General features: G+C 37.6%; 1 long non-coding RNA gene across 1 annotated transcript; it reads left to right on the top strand.

Moving 5' to 3' along the window:
- Positions 1–671: 671 nt before the first annotated feature.
- On the top strand, positions 672–3,300 carry LOC121977561. The gene is made up of 3 exons (XR_006110931.1): positions 672–1,163; positions 1,247–1,372; positions 2,965–3,300. It is a non-coding gene; the product is annotated as an uncharacterized LOC121977561 (long non-coding RNA).
- Positions 3,301–22,338: the final 19,038 nt, after the last annotated feature.

The raw sequence follows: 22,338 nt of genomic DNA, 5'->3' as shown, positions 1-22,338 counted from the left end.
TCAGATAAGATCATTTTCTAACCTACTCAACTTCAAGTCTTATTACCTTTTCTTCTTTTTTTTATACATATCCAAAATAAGCATGTGGGCATATAATCCTGGGCTTTATTTGGTTTGGGCTTGTTTGAACAACTCAAACGAAAAACTCAAATGCATATTAGATTAACTCATTAAGGACAAGAAATGATTACTTGGGCTAGGAATGACATAGTCAGTCTAGTAAAGACTAACAAATGGAGAATATCCTAAATCAAGTGGGTCTAAGATGAGTAAAAATAATAGATGCACTATTGACTAAAGCTACTAAAAGGTTGAGAATTGTTCTAGGATCAATTATAATTTTTCGATCAATTGGAGGTCATGATATACTGTAAGGTGTCACTCATGATCAATTTATAATTAATTATTAATTATGAATGTAAAATATGATACCCAAATAATAATTAAATTATAAGGTTATTTGAAAAATAATCTTATTAGAATTTTTAGGAATTTTTAGAAATTTTCTGAAAATTTTTCGGAGCTCGTGTGATGAGTTTAAGAGAATGAATTTGTAAGCTAAGCGAAAGCCTGTTTAGAATACTCAATTTAAGTAAGAGTTAATTAAAATTATTAATATAAAGTTTTAATTAATTAAACCTAAGTTAGGTTATTAAAAACCTAACTTAACCCAATCCTTCCTTTTCTCTCTTCACCTCTTCCCCGCTGAACTCCCTTATCCCGATTCCTTTTCTCTCCTCCCAATTCGTCGCCTCTTCCTCCTCGAGCCGACCGCCAGCCGACGAGCGCTAGCACCAACAGCTACGAGGGTTGGGTACCCACAGCACAACTCCCATGGTCGTCGGCATAGGTTGCAATCACGATGGGGGCGACAGCCAGCCCTTCTGCGGCCTACTCGCGCCGCTAGTGCTCCACAATCTGGCTAAGGTTCGGTGTTGATCAATCACTGTTGGTTGGGGGAGAGCAGGTCACAGCCGTCTCCTCTCCTGATCCCCCCACCGCTGAGACCTTCCATCGTCTGATCCAGCCACGACTGCCGGCAAGCCGATCCCTCGTTGACGCCAAGCCCCCTCACTGATGCCATCACCCACCACAACACCACCTAGCGTCGATTTTCCCTCTTTGCACCTGCGCTCCATAGCTATCGATCCATCAATTTGGAGGTAACCACTCATTATTAGTAGATGATTAAGTGTAGATCTATGGTTGGCTTGATGATTTAGAGTTTTGGTTTGGATGACAGCAGTTTCACCTAGCAACAGTCATCCTTTCTGGCAGCAAGAATCCCGACTGTGAGTTAACAGGGGAGAGCTTCACTTCTATTGTTGCTATGAGTGGATTTCTTCTTCAAGCGACTGTGGATCAAATTAGGGTAAGTGGTGAATTAGATTTACATAGTTGAATTGCAATTCTACATTGGGTTTGTTTGCTTAGATGATGGTGCTAGGGTTTGTTGAAAATGAAATACTAAATAGGAAGGCGAATTGGAAGATGAAACAATTGGTTTGATAGAAGATCATTGGATTTTGTTGAATGATATGATTAAACTTAAATTAATCAATAGGATGAATTAAGTATGTTGGATTTATGTTGAATTGACTTGTTAGCAAATGGTTTGCTATATGAACCAATTAAAGAGTTGATAAGGTTGGGTTAAATCTAATTTAACCAATGGATTAAGGTTGATCCCTAATTAAGTTAAGTTGGTTTAGCTAGTTGTTGTTTATAAAATTAGCTAAATTGTACAATATATGATTTGTAGGGCGTTAACTGAGACGAGTGTCTTGACGTGAGATTATTTATCACGATTGTCAGATAAAGGCGGGTATTTCTTGCTTTGTATCTTTTAGTACTTCGACCTTGGTGCATGAACTATTTTGGATAAGGACTATTTTACCTTGACTCCACTCTTGTTTTTCCTGCGTTTGATACTTCCACGTGATCTTTGAGATATTCGTTCCATATCTATACATTCCCTTGTTGTTGTCCATGATAAGTAGCAGATACTAGATACTATGTTTGTATGCTTTGACTGTTGTTTATTTATGTACTATATTGAGCATGCTGGCTTCATGTAGCATACCTAAATTTTGCTTATATTGATATGAAGATTGTTATTTATTATGTACCATATTGAACATGCTAGCTTCATGTAGCATACCTAATTTCTGCTTATAGTTGTATGATGACTGTTGCATTTGGCGCATCATATCATGACATGCATGTCAATGACCAATTCTTCCTTGCGGTCGAGAGAGTCGTTGACCAGGGCCCATCCTCGGCCACTCGAGAGAGTGGTAGCTGGAGTTGATGTCGCTTGTCCTATCGTGCTTCCACTTGGTCACTTATAGGTAGTGATAGTTGGAGTTGCGAGCAGCAGGGACCCCCGTCACAGATGTAGCTAGTTAGCTACTATGCAACTGTCCCCTCGGCCACTCGAGAGAGTGATAACTGGAGTGGTGTATAGTCTGTCACTAACCCGACTTCTCGACCATACAGGGGTCATGGTGTAGAGGGGTGGGCAGGAGTGACCATCCGTGCATACGCTGTTATTATACTTACTTTGGTTGCTGTTGTTTGTTTACATAAGCGCGCGGTTATTGCTTACTTACTGTTGTTGTTCACTGATGCTGCTATGCTTGCTTATCTTGAGATATACCCTTGTTGTAGGTGTTTAGTCCTTGGTTTACTTATTGAAAGTTTGTATATACCTTACATATTTCCTCTGTAGTTATGAGCAGTACTGTAGCAGATTAGTACTACTTCTGACCTTCTATTACTAGTCTAGGATATGGTTTCAGGTATGAGCATATATTATAGTTTTGTTTTAGTATCTGCTATTCCTCTTATGAAACTGTATACTCTTGGTTCACTTTCTATTTGTATAGTATGTTCATGCACTATATTTCCTTACCCGTTGAGTTCCAATACTCACCACCTCGCAAATTGGTTTTCTTTCGCCAGGTAACAGGTAGATGAGTCATGGATGCTTGGAGAGTCCCAGCTGCCAGTCCCACGTCACACTCGAGGATAGTTTTGTTTTTGGTTTTGTTACTGATTAGGTGGTATGTTGATTTTGCGTATTTTGTTTTCCAATAAGTCGATGTGGATTTTGGAGTCTAGTCTGGTGGTTGCAGGTATTTTAGTTAGTGGTTTTGTTGGTTTTATATTCGTATTATTTTATGGTTTTCCGCTCCGTTTACTTTCATCCATGTGGGTCGTTATTATACTGCGTGGTTGTGTGTTTACTTTCAGCCGTGTGAGTTGTTATTATAATGCATGGTTGTGTATTTACTTTTAGTCGTGTGGGCTTATTATACTACGTGGTTGTGTTTATATCCAGCCGTGTGAGTTCTTGAATATATTATTATGTTATTTGTGTATGTATATTGCTTTATAATGTCACCGGTACAGGGGTGATATTGTCAAAATTTTATCGGTTGAGACTCCTCTAGGGGCGTGACAATGAACGACCAACATAACTAGAAATCTATTGGATCACACATATTACGAGTATATCCGAAAGACATAAAACAAGTTTGAGATTAATATTCTTAGATTGAGAGAGATTGAATCTGGTAGGACAAGATGAACGGCAAATATGATAGATATTTTTTGGGCTAGAAGCGATGGTGGTCTACGCCTCTTGTAAGTGAGTTAGATCCATTATGGTTTAGTAATAAATCAAATTGGTTTAGTTTAGCTATGAACCAAAGATGGTTTGGTCTTTAAACCAAGCCTATTGATAATGGATGGAGCCAATATATATGATGTGAGCTTGATTTTGGGTTTAGGCTTGGGTTATGACTTGTTCCTCAAATCATTTTGAAGAGGTATAAGTTCATTATGTAATTCTGATTATATAGTAACATTCTCAAACCTTAAATGCTTAATTAAAAATATTTAAAATTCTGAATTAATACTTAAGTGAATTAGGAAAAATAATATCTACATAATTAACCTATCAAAAAAAATATAGATCTGCTACATTAACGGCCCCTCTAATGTCGGTCTCACGGATATGGAGGGAGGTACATTCAGGTACATAGGCGTCAGGTGCATGGTGGGTAAACCCCAAGTCATCAGTTCCAAATAATCGACCCCTGGCCATTACGCAGAGATATCATGTGCACACCATCTGTGCTGCGCCCTGGGGGCCACAATTGACCTTCCAAGCTAGCTCCTCACTTAAGTGTCTACTAGCACAACAAGAGAAGCTAAGTTGTGGTACAGAAGACTGAGTCATACTCATTTAAGACTCATTTCAAGAATAAGTTAAAATGGTTTAGTTAGAGGTCTATCAAAATTAAAACACTTAGAAAATACAATCTATAATACTTGTCAACAAGGGAAACAAACCAAATCAACTAACAAACCAACTAATCTAAATCGAACTAACTCAATATTTAAACTCCTACACTTAGACCTATTTGATTCACACGGGGCTAAGTCACTAAGGAGAAACTAGTACTGCTTAGTAATAATTGATGATCACTCAAGATTCACCTGGGTAAAATTTTAAACACTAAAAATTAAACATTTGAAAATTTGAATAATTTCTATAAATTAATAAAAAATGAAAAGGATATTAAAATTGAGAGAATAAGAAGTGATGATGAGAGAAGATTTGAAAATCATAAGTTTACTGAATTCTAGCAAATAAATGGATATCATCATGCTTATTCGTGCTCTAGACCTCCTCAACAAAATTGAATAGTTGAAAGGAAAAATAGAACATTACAAGAAGAAACTAAATCAATGCTAAATGAATATAACCTACCCACCAATTTTGTGATGAAGCTATAAACATGTCATGTTACATTTCAAATAGAATTTTAATTAATAAATTTTATAATAAAACTTCCTATCAAATTTATTATAATAAAATACCCAATTTAAATTACTAAAAGGTATTTGGATGTAAAGTTCATATATTGAATACTAAAGACTACTTAGGAAAATTTACATCTAATTCAATATGGAATTTTCCTAGGTATTTCACATCTAGTAGGGCCTATATAGTCTTTAATAAAAATACCCAAAAGTTGAAGAAACAACTAATATTATATTTGATGATGAAAGTAAACAACCTAACAATATTACTAATGAACAAAATGATATAAACTTAGAAGATGACAAACCTAGACTTGAATCTAACATAAATGAAATAGAGGAACCAATTATTAATTATGAAATAGGAACATCAGAACAAGAACCAATCACTCGGTTGATCAAATTTTGGATAATCCAACTCTAAGAGTTAGAACTCAATCGTCATACAAAAACTTAAGTCAAATAACCATAATATCCATGATTAAACCTAAATCTATAGAAAAAGCTTTACCTGATCTCTATTGAATAATAGAATGAAGAAGTAGCCCAATTTGAAAAAAATTCAAGTGTGGACTTAGAACCTGAACAAAAAAATAAATCAATTATTAACACTAAGTGGGATTTTAGAAATAAAATAGATGATAAAGAAGAATTGTTAGGAATAAAGCCCAATTGGTAGCTAAAGGTGTGAAGACCGGTTGGATAATGGAAGAAGTGGAAAGGATAGACGTAGTGGGACTAGAAACACTTGAATAATGGAAGTAGTGGAAGGGATAGAGTTAGTGGGATAATAGAAGGTAGAAGTAGTGGGGTTAGTGGGAGATCAAATCTTCATCGCTGCCACTATAAATAGCCTCACACCTATTGAAGGGAATGTTTGACTATATGAGAAGACAGAACTCCAACAGATTTGTTTTAGGCAAGGAAGAAGGGCTCACTATTGTAGTAACTTCTAAGAAATGCGTAAGTGGACTTATTATGCAAATTCTGAAATTTTCAAAAGCAATAGTTTTTATTTTCTGAAAATTAATTTGTTTCACTTCTAAATATATATGATTTCTAACTTCTGCAATATTTCTGATCTCTAACCTCTCCTCTAAGAGGAATAATTCTATAGGGATGATATTAGTTAAGCCATAAGGAACATAATTTAATTTAAGTGCCCACGTGAAAATCTATGTCTAGATTATTTTTTTTGTTATTTTTGCTACTGCTTCACAAGAATTTCAGTATTTGTGTTTTATCCCTCGCCTGCTAAGTGATTTCCAAATCACTCACCCCTTTACAAACCATTTCAGTTAGAGACAAAAGTGGTACCGAGAATGAGACTGAGGATAGAGAGCAAGTCATGTTCTGGGGATGGTGATCTAGCTCTAATTACGGACAAGAAGACTAGAATTTTATTATAACTATGAGTTTCTTAATTTAGTTAGGGGAATATAATTTAATTCATCAAATAGTGCAAGGTATACTTTTATGTTAGGAATGTAAAGATTAACTTTATGTAGCAATTACTATACTACCGAGGCCGGTTGTTTTTGAACTTTAGGTTGAAAGCAATGTTGAAGGTTCAATCACGGGGCGTGATATTTAAGTGGTATCAAAGCCAAGTTTCAAGGAAAAAACTTCACATAAGGAGGGAGGAATGTGAAGATCGGTAGGATAATGGAAGGAGTGGAAAGGATGAAGTTAGAGGGAATCGAAACACTTGGATAATGGAAGTAATGGAAGGGATGGAGTTAGTGGGATGATGGAAGGTGGAAGTAGTGGGGTTAGTGGGAGATCAAATCTTCACCCGCACCACTATAAATAACCTCACATCTATTGGAGGGAAGGTTTGACCGTAAGAGAAGATAGAACCCCAATAGATTCATTTTAGGTAAGAAGAAGAGGTCATCGTCATAACAACTTCTAAAGAACGTGTAAGTAGACTTATTATGCAAATTCTGGAATTTTTGAAAGTAATAGTTTTTATTCTCTAAAAATTAATTTGTTTCACTTGTGAATATTTCTGATTACTGATTACTATTATTTCTATAATTTTGGGCACTAGAATAATTATGAACTAAATTATAGGAATATGTATTCTGAACATGTCTGACTTCTGACTTTTGTAATATTTCTGATCTCCGACCTCTCCTCTAGGAGGATTACTTCTAGAGGGTTGATATCAGTAAAGCCATGAGAAACATGATTTAATTTTAGTATCCATGTGAAAATATGTTTCTAAATTATTTTTTTTGTTATTTTTACTACTGGTTCACAAAAATTCTAGTATTTTTGTGTTTTGCGCTGCATGTTGAGTGATTTCCAAATCACTCACCCCCCCTTACAAGCCATTTCAGTTAGAGATGAAAGTGGTACCAAGAATGAGATTGAGGATAACGAGCAAGTTGAGTTCTAGGAATGGTGAATCGGCTCTAATTATGAACAAGAGGACTAGGTGAATGTAATTTAATTCATCGAACAATGAAAATTGTGTACTTTTATATTGAGAATGTAAAGACAAACTTTATGTGGCAATTACTATACTATCGAGGCAGGTTATTTTTAAACTTTGGGTTGAAGGCAATGCCAATGTGAGTCCCTGGTCGGTCCCCGATCATGGGATATGACATTTAAGCGGTATCAGAGCCAGGTTCTTTTTCCCTAATCGGGTCGGGTATAACTTCTACTAAGAAGAAAAGAAACCCTGACTTTAAATGGCCTAATCTGATTCCGTAATTTGACCGAGTTGGATTGTCCAATTGAAACACACTAAGGTAGAATTTTGGGTTTTTATATTTACATATACAATTTTAGGTTTTTGTATGTGTAATTCTCATTTTTGTTCTTCTACATGCATGTTAACTAGATTTTATCCATTCTATTTTGCTTATTTTTAATTATTTATTTATTTTATTTCTTTCTTTCTTTTCTATTCTCACTAGTTTGAATTTTATATACTTTTGTTCATGGATGTTAACTATATTTTATCCATTTCGTGTCTTTTCTTATCTAGTGGTACGTTAACGAGTTTAAAGTCCAACCATTATTTAGTGTGTCACAAGATGTTAATGTTGTGATATCCTTAAAAGGTTATATGTAAATATATATATTAAACATTCAAACCATTTGCTAACCTAGGCGGAGGCATTACCTTGACATGTTGGGTGTAGGACAATAGCCAATGCAGTTGATGTAACAAAATAGTTAGAGAGAGAGGTCGAGGAACTAAAAATGGCCTTAGCGTATGAACAACGAGAGAAGATTGAATTGTATGGATTAGCATACCACCTTCGAGCGGATGTAACACGATTTGCCTTTTATCACCGCACTATGGAGAAATAACTCAAAGACGCACTAGAAGAATTGTGAGAAGCGCAAGACATAATTGGATGATTCATTGTTTGGAAAATTCACTATTGAAGCAAAAAAACAAATCCTGCAAAATAGATGGATCACATCCAGCAAGAATACGATGAGTACTACAATCAAATGAAAAATTAGGTGTTAGAACTACAAGGCAAAATAGAACTCCTCGGTGATCAAAACGCGGTCTTACTTGAGACTGTTAAGTAGTAACAAGGAGAGAACAATAATGGGGAAGAGAAAGAGGGCCCCGTAGAGGAACCTATGGAAGATGAGGAGTTAGGAGACGGGAAAATAATAAACTAGGCAACAGACAACTGGGAGTTAGAAAAGTACTTCATTATGTTATGTTATGTGTTCATTCATTAAAATCATTTAAAATAATTTTCTCTACTCTGTCCTAGCATTAAGTTACACATCCCAACAACTATTCCTAAAATATCATGATCTTATAGGAAATAGCACCACGAGCAAATCGTAACCCATGGTATGGTTTTCCAAGAGAAAATAACAATGAAGCAAGTGATAGTGAACAACCACCACCCAGATCACAAGGCTTAAGTCGCGAGGACCTAGTGGCTGTAGCAACAATAGTAGTGACCACACTTCAAGTTTGTAAACCCAACCCCTAACCAACCACCACCACTAGCCTCTAAGCCCAATGAGACTAAACACCATTATGAGTTCCCTTGGAGGGAAAGAGTCTGAGCTTTGATGGGAACTTAGATCCGAAGGTGGGACAAAACTGATTGAAGGAGATAGAGAATCATCTCTGATTGCTAGAGGTTCCCTAAGAAATTAAACTAGAGGTGGTAACCCCATTCCTAGTGGATAAAGTTGCAAAGTGGTGGGAGAGCATTGTACCACCCATGTCGGAAAGAGAACCGATCACATGGAAAAAGTTTCGGAAAGTCTTTTTGAGGCAATATTTCCCAACTGCCATGCGACTTCAGAAGCTGACTGAATTAGATAATCTCACTCAAGTTCAGATATATCGGTAGTAGAATATTCATCCAAGTTCCACATACTAGGAACCTATTCCCCAACAATCATGATAGATGAGACATTAAAACTTTATCGTTTCAAGAAGGGCCTGAATAATAAAATTCAGTCGGCTCTTGTAGTCTTCGAGTAAAGGGATTTTGAAGATATAATAAGGGCAACAATCTGAGCCGAATGGATATCAATTGACGAGAAGAGGAAAACAAAATGGAAAAATCCCACATGAGTCAGGGCTCCTCCAGCAATGGTCAAATGTTCAAAAGGTCAAATCTTTCAACCCATCAACCCAGAGGACCCACACCCCCTCTAACCAATCAGGTGACCAAGGTGTGCCCCACTTGTAGAATTGCACACCCTGGAGATTGATGTAAGAAGGTAGGAATGTGCTTCCGATGTGGACAAGGGAGACATTGTATCTCTCAATGCTCTTATCCGGAGCGAAAGCGTAGAGGTACTGATACGCAACCTCAAGTGCATGATTTTGTCGTCAGTAATAAAAGATTATCGATCCCACAGGGATTGGTTATAAGCACCAGAGATGTCTGACATAGAATTAGCTAAACAATTAACAAGGTAAGGAAATGTACCAAGTAAGCAACTAGAAATAGAAATAGGAAAGGAAATGAAGTATTTGGTTTTATGAGTGTTCTAGAAATTTAGTTTCTTTGTGATAGTCATTGAAGTATCATGGTTCTCTAATTCATATCCTCAATTGACATGCTTTTGTAGGAAGGTGTCAGTTTTCTCCTGCAAAAGACAACCGACAAGGGACTTTAATCTACACCTCTATTAATTAAATAGTTATGATCCCTATGAAGTCTGTTAGCGGGACAACCTGTCACTAATGCCCCTCGGTCATATAACATAGAAACACATCACCATTCAATCTACATAAAGGTGTAGGAACTAAGCGTATTCAACTATCCCACCTCCGTGTAGAGACTAGCTTCACCCCTCAAGGTAACCCCCTAGACGTCCGTTAGCAGGGCAGCCTGTCACTGATGCCCCTCAGTCATACTATCTAGGGAATCCCTCCACAAGATCCACAAGCATCACAAACATCTAATCAAACATGGTAATTAGGTCCAAACACAAGAATCAATACAAGATCAAATAGATACAAAACATACCAACATCATCTAAATAGGAAAATGACATATCCATGAGATTCTTACATCAAATCACACCACAAATACTCCCTTAGTCCTAGAATAATGAATCTACTCTATAATATAAAGATAGAGATCCGAAGACAAAGAGATCACAAACATTTCAATCACAATCAAAAGAAGAAAATAGAAATTCTTATCTAGCGACGATGAGTGATCTTTGAAACCAATCCTTAGCTTCTAGAGTTGAATCAGAGATGGAAATGTCTTTGAAACGCTGGATCAAGGCTGGAGAAGGTGAAGATCGACCCCAAACTTGATCTCCCCAAAGGGAGAGCCTTCCTCCCCTTTCGAAAGAGGAAGAACCCTCTTATATAGGGAAGGGAATGGGTACCACACGACCCGTGCCACGGCCATGTGACACACACAACATCAAACATTTTGCTCTTGGCCAAGGTCACATGGTTGTGTGGCCCTCACACGACCATGTACTACTTTATCTCTGGCTAGCTCACAAGGTCGTGTGGCTCACACAACCTAGCCAGTCTTGGCCTCTGGAAACCTTGCACGGCTGTGTGGCATACACAGCCTGGGCTTGCCTCTTCTCTAGAAATATTGCACGGCCAGGTGGAAGTGTTGCTTGGGCCGTGTAGATATACATGGACATATTCTGCTCACGTTGCTGGGGTGACACGGCTGTGTAGATCCACACGGCCATGTCATGCTCCTCCTCTGGTGAAGCTACATGGGCTATCTATACTACACGACCAAAGTCATTTTCTCCCTTGCTCCTTTGGCATGGCAATGTGGCTCACATAGCCAATGCCGTTTTCCTTTGCTTGTTGTCTGGATCAACCGCGAATATCATTTCTTCTCCAAATTCAACTCTTGTAAACAGAAAATACACAAGAGCAGAACTCCGAACAAAGAAGAGTAATTATACTGAAAGTAAGACAAAGAAGAGCATATCTCAAAACATGCTAAGTAAATGTATATAATCTATGCACATCACACCCCCAGACTTAAACTTTTGCTTGTTCTCAAGCAAAATATCGTAATCTAAACTCATCTACTCTATAATGCATCATAATCCCTAGTGCACTTTCCTAACTCTATCTACAAGTTTCATTGATAAGCATGATCATGGAAATATCTCAAGTATGACCTAAGCATAAGTTTCTTGTGCACAGTGTAATAAGCGACACAAACTTTTCAAGTTTCAATCTTTATCCTAGTCAACTCGTCATCCAATTGAGTTCCTAATGTTCCCGGTGATAGACACTTACCTGCCGTATACTTGGTTCATATTCCTCAATCCACCCAAGGTCTCAAAGGCATGCTCGATATCAAGAGAAACATATGAGTCATTTCCCTAGTAACCTAACTCGGTCTCAAAGGGGTAACTTACTAGTTTACTCACGTCAACTATTTTTTTTATATCCCTTATTCATTTTTTTTTATTTAGTGATTGCAAGATGCAGCAATTAAATACAAATGCTTATAAGTGCAAATGTTGGGATATTTAAATTTTTCCAAATGAGCTTACATGACTTGAGCATCATCCAGTAACTAAGATGTAGTTTGAGAAATCACCATAGGAACTAAGTACTAAACAAATAGGATGAATCATGACTATTCTAATGATGTCAACTATTCAAGCTCAAGTAAAGTGATAATAGAATCCTTAAGGTTAAGCCAAAACTCAAGTTTGTTCCCGTACAATACTTAGCTCATATTATGCTACTTAAGATAGAGAAAAGAGGTACACTAAACATACTATCATTATATCTACAACATCATGAATCAAGATATAAACATGCAAATAATTTTGCTTGTAGACAAGTCAGCAGTAGTGAAAAATGATGTTCTCAATATGCCACAATGTTTTAAAAGACAATCAAGTGACAGTCAAAACCAAATATAGCAAACAAAGCAAAGAAAAATGTAATACATAAACAAAAACTGAATGGAAGAAAAATAAAACAAAGTGCAGAACAACTAAAAATGTAAAAGAAAATGAAAAAATTCAAGTTGCAAACACCCCCAGACTTAAACTTTTCATCGTCCCGATGAAATCAATATGGTGGTGGTGGTGGAGGAGGGCGTAGAAATGGAGCTCTACGCGGTCGGCCAATAGGGAAACCAGGAAAGCCAGGAGTCTCGCTCAGAATCATATGATATTCCTAGAGGGTGTCAACTTGTTGACACGTAACGCTCATGCCCTCTATGAAGTATCTCATTCTAGCTTGATTAGTATCATAATCCTGGACAAACTCAGCCACTTGACCTTGAAAGTTCCTTGTGAACTGAAAATGATATCGCACCTCTCTATATTAGTCATCTGACAAAGTGAAGCGGCCCTCCAACATTACTCATTGGGCCTCTTACTTCTCGTGAAGTGAGTTTAGAAAGGCGCAGAAATCAAAAAAATCAAATTTGGAGTGACCCGTACCATAGGAAAAAGAGTGCCTAGCAGGTTCCAGATGTCCGGGAGGTTGCGGGTGTCCAGATGACGAGGGCTCAAGGTGGGACTCGGTGTCTCCGGACAAGGAAGGGGCATTCTCGGGATCTATATCAGTGATCACCTAATTAGAGGGGTTACGAACAGAGATCCGCTTGGGACAAGGAAGGGGTAATGGAAAACCATCCTTCCTAGGAAAGGCAAAGTCATTCTCATCTTGACAAATCATCTTCATGGCAAGATATGCATCGATATCGATTATAATCGTTTATGCATATTTTTGTAACGCCCGCCCCTCATGGATACTAAGACTACCCAAAAAGGAACGGGGTTACTTAGGCTACTTGAAGTATATATATATATATATATATATATAAGGTCTCATGGCAGCGGAAGACATATTTTCACCTTACGCATCTAGCTCTTAATATGGCATGTGAACAATATACATGATTCATAACTTCTACTTGAACACAATTCGTAATGTCATGAATATACTAACATGAATAAAATGTCATAAGTGCATAACATACTAGTTCCAGTTATCATCACAAGTATAAAAATCCAAACTGAGTTCACATGCACAACTTAAGCAAATATAATTTCTTTAGAAATAGAATTAGGTCTATCCACCATGCCACTTCCACACACACAATCTTGACCTTCCTGCTGCTCCCATCAGTTCATCCATTCCTTTCCTTTTTCTGCAGTACAAGGAAAATAATCTATAAGCCCATAGGCTTAGTGAGTTCCTTCCCTACTCATAAAACCATTAATCATACATACACATAAAACATGTTATAGCATGTGAGGAAATAACCCAAAACATATCGTAGCATGTAAGAACATACACCTAAAACATATCATGGAATGGGAGAACATAACATAAACATATAACATATCATGAAAACCTAAACATACCATGGCATAGAAGAACATAACATAACCATATAACATATCATAATCATATTATCAAGAGCATCTATAATATGTGTAAAGGAAGACACATGACATGAACATGTGGATGCAAGATGTTCCTTTGAAATCATGCATAATGAAATGAACATATGCAACATGTCTTTTTTTTTTAAAAAAAACATATCATATACATACTTGAAAATAAGCTTAACATGAGGGGCTCAGCTATGTACCACATAACATGAATTCGCGCAATCCCTAGGACAGGGTAGCTAGCCCCGAACCTACTTGGGAACAAGGTCCGTACTACGACCGTCGACCTAGGGGCGTACTGAGGAGCCCATCCCTTTACTAGACCCGTTCATAGTCCGTCGGCCTAGGGGCGCTTATGGAGTCCACCCTTGGTACAAGCCATACAAAGTAAAATAGCATATATACATATCATGTTTCTTATCATATCATCATACGTGTCATGATCTTGTCATATCATACATATCATGTTTCTTGTCTTATCATGAAGAGTGCTCTTGATCCCATCTCAAGGGAAGCATCTCTTAGGTTTTTTTTTTCTTACATAAGCCTTTCATAAACATATATCATGAGGCATAACATGTTCTTATCATAATGTAGAGCATAACATGTTATTATCATATCATTAAGCATGGCATGTATCATATCATGAAGCATAGCATATCATATATTGAAGCATAGCATATCTTATCATGAACCATCGCATGTATCATATCATGAAGCATATCATATCATATCATGAAGCATAACATATATCACATCATGAATCGTAGCATATCATATCTTGAAGTATAGCATATCATATCATGAACATAGCATACATTAAGAATCATACATCATGGAAAGCATAAGCATGCATAGTTAAGTTCAAAACTTTTCCCTAAACCTATGCGTTCAATCATAGCCGAACCCTATGGTAAGAGAGCTAACCATATATACAAGATCATATATCATGATAAAGCATCACAAGCATGGTTTGATTTCAAGTCCTTGTTCTAAGCTTTACATACATTCTTGACCTAAACCCAAAGTAAGGTCCTAATGTTTGTTGGTAAATCATGTAACATGAAAGCTTAGCTAACCACATACAAGGGATCATATAACATAACCAAGCATGATTGGGTTCCAAAGCTCTACTCTAGGCCTAACATTCCATCTTGGCCGAAACATAGAGTAGTGGTTTTGAACCTTCTAATACCACACATAGCATAAAGACTTAGCCTAACAACATACAAGATCTCATACATTATGAATAAGCATAACAAACATGATTAATTTTTTTTTAATTTTAACCTAAGCTTCATATCTCATCATGGCCGAAACTTGAAGATGGAGTTTTCATATTTCTATTCAACATGGAATATGAGAAAATCTAGGCTATAACCATGTAAGAGATCATTCATCATAGAGAAGCATAGCCAAGCATGTTATCATTTCTAAACTTGACTCTAAACATTATTTTCAATCTTGGCCGAAACTTGCAATTAGGATTTCTATATTTTCATACAACATGGAGTAGGAAAAACCTAAGCTATAAACATGTAAGAGATCATTCATCATTTAGAAGCATAACAAGCATGTTATCATTTCTAAACTTGACTCTAAACTTTAGATCTAATCTTGACCGAAACTTCATGTTAAGGTTCTTAACTTCTCCATAACATGATGCATGAAACTTAATCCTACCACCTATGAGAGATCATACCTTAAAAGGGAGCATGTACAAGCATATTGTCATTTGAAAACTTTGCTCTAACCCTCATTTCTATTCTTGGCCGAAACCTAGAACTAGGGTTTTCTATTTTTTTTCCAACATGGAGCATGAAAATCTAAACTATCAACATATGAGAGAAGCATACATCATGAAGGAGCATAACAAATATGTTTCCTTTTCAAGAACTTTGCCCTAAGCCCTATAATTCATCTTAGCCGAAACATTAGGTTAGGGTTCCTAATCTTTCAATATGATAATAAGCTTTAAAACTTAAACTAACAACATATGAGAGATCCTACATCATCAAGGAGCATAGGCAAGCATGATAACAAAAGAAACTTTGCTCTAAACCTTCTCTTTTTGTCTTGGCCGAAACTTCAAGATGAGGTTCTAGATTCTCTTTCTTATTTTTTTTTATACAACATAAAGCATAACTTGTAAACTTGTTAGTACTAAGTGACCACTAATTTATCCTGGCCGGAACTTGCAAAGAAATCTCTAAGGTTTCAAAATGTTTACATACAAAGAAATCGACAACTACTTGTACTGCAGTGAGGGGATACTCACATCCTTTCGCTTGATTTCCTAAGAGGAGTGACCTTGCTTGTGAAGCTTTCCTAGAGAGCAAGCCTTTTTACTTGGTTCGGCAATGGTGAGGAGGAAAGAATGGTTTCGGTGGAGAGGAGGAGGGAGGAGGAAGAGAGCAAAATGAAGATTTTCATTCATTTTCTCCTTTTATTCCAAATGAAAAGAAGAAGGGAAAATGAGTTTTTCCTTCTCTTTTCCTTAACTCATCCCTTAATGAAAAGAGAAAGCAAGAATCATCTTTTCATTTGAGAGGAAGAAGGCAACTCCAACTTCTCCTTCTAAATAAGAGAAACCTTTTCTTACTCTTAACTATATTGTCCCTTCTCTTTCTAACAATATCTCCTCTTGGTCTATTGGTTATCACATACATGTATCTAGTAAGAGGTCCAAGGTTCAAGCCTTGGTCACCTCTTTTTGGTTCTATTTCATTTTATTTTTTGTAAATCTTCACATAAGGCCTATTTTTAAACATGGTAAAAATATATGAAATTACTAGGGACCCTATGGGTGTTACAGTCTCCCATACCTCATAAAAGTTCGTCCTCGAACTTAGAATAGCTCAGGGTATTAAGGTAGCCTACGATTTCCTGCCGAGTGCATCAGCCACTTTGTTTGCTTTTCCCGGATGGTAAAAGATCTCGCAGTCATAGTCCTTGACTAGCTCAAGCCATCTTCGTTGTCTTATATTCAGATCCTTCTGTGTGAAGAAGTATTTCAGAATCTGGTGATCTGTATAAATCTTACACTGGGCCCCATATAGATAATGCCTCCATATCTTGAGAGCAAAGACCACAGCTGCTAACTCTAAGTCATGAGTGGGATAGTTTCTTTCATGTTATTTGAGTTGCCTAGAGGCATAAGCAATGACTTGGTCGTTCTGCATGAGTACAGCTCCGAGTCCTAATCTAGAAGCGTCGCTGTACATATCAAATCCTTCGTTGCCTTTCGGAAGAGTAAGAATTGGAGCACTGGTCAGTCTCCTTTTCAATTCTGTGAAACTCTTCTCGCAATCGTCTGTCCATTCGTACTTCTTATTTTTCCGGGTGAGGGTTGTCATAGGGGCTGCAATTCTGGAAAAACCTTCTACAAACTTCCGGTAATAGCCTGCTAATCCGAGGAAACTCCTGATTTCGCTAGCATTCTTTGGCCTATTCCAGTTACTTACGGCTTCAATCTTGATTGGGTCTACCATTACTCCATCCCTAGAAATAACATGACCCAAAAATGATACTTGGTCGAGCCAAAATTCACATTTGGAGAATTTCGCATACAGTTGCTTCTCTTGAAGAATTTGTAATACTATTTCCAGGTGTTTGGCATGCTCTTCTTGAGTTCTCGAGTAAATGAGAATGTCATCGATGAAAACTATCACGAATTTATCGAGATATGCCGAGAATATCCGGTTCATCAGGTCCATAAATAGAGCAGGAGCATTTGTCACTCCGAAGGGCATTACTACGAACTCATAATGTCCGTATCTTGTTCGGAAAGCCGTCTTCGGTATATCATCTTGTTTCACCTTCACTTGATGATAGCCAGATCTCAAGTCAATCTTAGAGAAGACAGTGGCACCCTTCAACTGGTCAAACAGGTCGTCAATCCGTGGTAAAGGATATCTGTTTTTGATTGTAACCGTATTTAGCGCTCGATAGTCTATGCACATTCTCATAGACCCATCTTTCTTTTTCACAAATAGTACCGGAGCTCCCCATGGGGAATGACTAGGATGAATTAGTCCCTTGTCGAGTAATTCCCGTAGCTTTTCTTGGAGTTCCTTCAATTCAGCTGGCGCCATACGGTAGGGTGCTTTAGAGATCGGTTTAGTACCAAGAATCAATTCGATCCCAAATTCAATTTCTCTATCTGGGGCCAACCCTGGTAGTTCATCAGGAAATACCTCTGGGTAATTACATACAACTCTGACATCTTCCAGCTTCAGTTCCTCTGCCTGACTTGTATCAACCACATGAGCTAGGAACCCAGTGCATCCGTTATCCAACATTTTTCGTGCCTTTAAGGCTGATAAGAACTTTTTAATTGCTTTCCTTGTCTCTCCGATAAATTCAAAACTCGGTTCTGCTTCAGGTCGGAAAATCATTTTTCTCTTAAGGAATGCTATTGAAGCACCGTACTTGCTCAGGAAGTCCATGCCCAATATAATATCATAATCCTGCATGTCAAACACTATCAGATCACAGTAGAGTTCTCTATCTGCGATTCTAATGGGTGCGGCTCACAGCATATGGGTGGATGGCATCACCTCTCCCGAAGGTAAAGTCGTTAAGAACTTGCAATCTAAGACTTGAGGTGGCATGTCTATCTTTCTTGTGAAAGGTGTAGAGACAAACGAGTGCGTTGCCCCAGTGTCAAATAGTACAGTAGCATGCTGACTGAAAATAAATATCTGACCTATGACAACCGTAGAAGCATTCGCCGCATCTTCCTTGGTGATAGAGAAGATTCTGGCATTCATCGTCACTGGCGGAGCTTCCAATTTCCCTTGGCTTATCTGAGGGCCTTCTAGTGCAGCTTGCATCAGGTGTAGCTTCTGGACATACTGCGGTGTCTGAACTTGGGTAGGATAGTTTCTGGCCATATGTCCTTCCAATCCACAGTTATAGCAGTTATTCGTGCCCACACGGCACTTTCCCGGATGTTTCTTTCCACATGTGGTACATTGCGGGAACATAGGTTGTTTGTTTGCTGGACCATCCTTAGAGTCTTTCCACTGCTTTCTTTTACCACTGTGGTTTCCTTTCCAGCCAGTTCTAGTATTCTGAGGTTTCTGTCCTCCTATTTGGGCTTGACTCTTGCCTTCATGCAGTGCCTTTAAATAGTGTTCGGTGATCAGAGCACTGCTGATTAGTTCTTCAGCAGTCTGCGGTCTATTAACTCCGCCGGCCACATTCAGGGCTATCTCCGGTCTGAGCATCTTCAGCATAAGTCTGACCCTTTCTCTTTCAGTGCTAACCAATTCTGGGCATAAGCGTGCTAAACGGTTGAATTTCTTAACAGCTTCATTAACCGACAAATCGCCTTGCCGGAACTCGGTGAACTCGTCATAGTGCTTGTTTGTCACCCTCATATGGAAGAATTCTTCGAAAAATTCCGTCTCGAAGTCTATCCATCTCATTTGATTTATTTGTCTTTTTGCTTTGACTCGATCCCACCACAATCTGGCATCGCTCGTAAGGCAGAACGATGCGCACTTGACCTTCTCGTGCTCAGGCCAATCCAATAGGTCCACGATGCTTTCCACCGTCTTGAACCAGGCTTGGGCATCCCATGGTTCACAGTTGCCAGAGAACGCTTCTGGTTTCAATCTTTGCCACTGAATCAGATATGCCTCCTGACAAACCACTGGAGTTGGGCCTACTGGTGGTACAGGTACCGGTGGTACCGGTGTAGCTACCGGTATGACTGGTATCACGTTCTGATTCCCTGGTGGGGTAGCAGGATTCCCCTGCTGATTTATTAGAGCAGTGATTATCTGTTGTTGTTCCGTAACCTGACGCTGGAGCTCAGTGACTACATGCATCAAATCAGGTGGCGGTACTGTCTCATCGGCTCTAGTATTGCGTCTTCTAGCCATGTTTATCTTCATGTATGACAACAAGGCTAGCATAAGTTATTATTATTCTTAATCTACCATCATGCATACTTAAACTAAACTGTAACTCATCAGATAATAAAATAGAGTAGACATGCATACTTAAATTAAACATTTCTTATCATGTATAAAAGAACTAGAGTAGGCATAGAAATTCTTACTTGGAGAGGCAGGATATAGGCTTGATGTGTGTGTGTAGAGGAAAGGCAAACCTGCTCTGATACCAACTTGTAATGCCCGGCCCTCATGGATACTAAGACTACCCAAAAAGGAACGGGGTTACTTAGGCTACTTGACATATATATATATATATATATATATATATATATATATATATATATATATATATATATATATATGCATAAGGTCTCATGACAGCGGAAGACATATTTTCACCTTACGCATCTAGCTCTTAATATGACATGTGAACAATATACATGATTCATAACTACTACTTGAACACAATTCGTAATGTCATGAATATACTAACATGAATAAAATGTCATAAGTGCATAACATACTAGTTCCAGTTATCATCACAAGTATAAAAATCCAAACTGAGTTCACATGCACAACTTAAGCAAATATAATTTCTTTAGAAATAGAATTAGATCTATCCACCATGCCACTTCCACACACACAATCTTGCCCTTCCTGCTGCTCCCATCAGTTCATCCATTCCTTTCCTTTTTCTACGGTACAAGGAAAATAATCTATAAGCCCATAGGCTTAGTGAGTTCCTTCCCTACTCATAAAACCATTAATCATACATACACATAAAACATGTTATAGCATGTGAGGAAATAACCCAAAACATATCATAGCATGTGAGAACATATACCTAAAACATATCATGGCATGGGAGAGCATAACATAAACATATAACATATCATGAAAACCTAAAAATACCATGGCATGGAAGAACATAACATAACCATATAACATATCATAATCATATTCTCAAGAGCATCTGTAATATGTGTAAAGGAAGACACATGGCATGAACATGTGGATGCAAGATGTTCCTTTGAAATCATGCATAATGAAATGAACATATGCAACATGTCTTTTTTTTTTTAAAAAAAAACATATCATATACATACTTGAAAATAAGCTTAACATGAGAGGCCCGGCTATGTACCACATAACATGAATGCGCGCAATCCCTAGGACAGGGTAGCTAGCCCCGAATCTACTTGGGAACTAGGTCCGTACTACGACCGTCGACCTAGGGGCGTACTGAGGAGCTCATCCCTTTACTAGACCCGTTCATAGTCCGTCGGCCTAGGGGCGCTTATGGAGCCCACCCTTGGTACAAGCCATACAAAGTAAAATAGCATATACACATATCATGTTTCTTATCATATCATCATACGTGTCATGATCTTATCATATCATACATATCATGTTTCTTGTCTTATCATGAAGAGTGCTCTTGATCCCATCTCAAGGGAAGCATCTCTTAGGCTTTTTTTTTTCTTACATAAGCCTTTCATAAACATATATCATGAGGCATAACATGTTCTTATCATAATGTAGAGCATAACATGTTATTATCATATAATTAAGCATGGCATGTATCATATCATGAAGCATAGCATATCATATATTGAAGCATAGCATATCTTATCATGAACCATCGCATGTATCATATCATGAAGCATATTATATCATATCATGAAGCATAACATATATCACATCATGAATCGTAGCATATCATATCTTGAAGTATAGCATATCATATCATGAACATAGCATACATTAAGAATCATACATCATGGAAAGCATAAGCATGCATAGTTAAGTTCAAAACTTTTCCCTAAACCTATGCATTCAATCATAGCTGAACCCTATGGTAAGAGAGCTAACCATATATACAAGATCATATATCATGATAAAGCATCACAAGCATGGTTTGATTTCAAGTCCTTGTTCTAAGCTTTACATACATTCTTGACCTAAACCCAAAGTAAGGTCCTAATGTTTGTTGGTAAATCATGTAACATGAAAGCTTAGCTAACCACATACAAGGGATCATATAACATAACCAAGCATGATTGGGTTCCAAAGCTCTACTCTAGGCCTAACATTCCATCTTGGTCGAAACATAGAGTAGTGGTTTTGAACCTTCTAATACCACACATAGCATAAAGACTTAGCCTAACAACATACAAGATCTCATACATTATGAATAAGCATAACAAACATGATTAAGTTTTTTTTAAAAAAAAAATTTAACCTAAGCCTCATATCTCATCATGGCCGAAACTTGAAGATGGAGTTTTCATTTTTCTATTCAACATGGAATATGAGAAAATCTAGGTTATAACCATGTAAGAGATCATTCATCATAGAGAAGCATATCCAAGCATGTTATCACTTGAAGATGGAGTTTTCATATCTTCAGAGATGGCTGATAAATTGTTGAAGGATTATGCAGCACCTTATGCATGAGGGGTTCAATCTAGCATCACTCGACCACCAATCGAAGCTAACAATTTTGAAATCAAGCATGCAGTAATTCACATGGTTCAACAGAATCAATTTGGAGGAGGACCACACGATGATCCAAACCACCACTTAGAGCTTTTCTACAAGATTTGTGGTACCATGAAAGTGAACGGAGTCCCTCCAGAATCAATAAGGTTATTGCTTTTCGGATTCTCCTTGAAAGATAGAGCCAAACAGTGGCTAAATTCCCTTCCAGCAAAAATAGCATTAC

The sequence above is a fragment of the Zingiber officinale genome, chromosome 4B (assembly GCF_018446385.1).
Source record: "Zingiber officinale cultivar Zhangliang chromosome 4B, Zo_v1.1, whole genome shotgun sequence".
NCBI lineage: Eukaryota > Viridiplantae > Streptophyta > Magnoliopsida > Zingiberales > Zingiberaceae > Zingiber > Zingiber officinale.
This window is presented reverse-complemented; position numbering and strand designations above follow the sequence as displayed.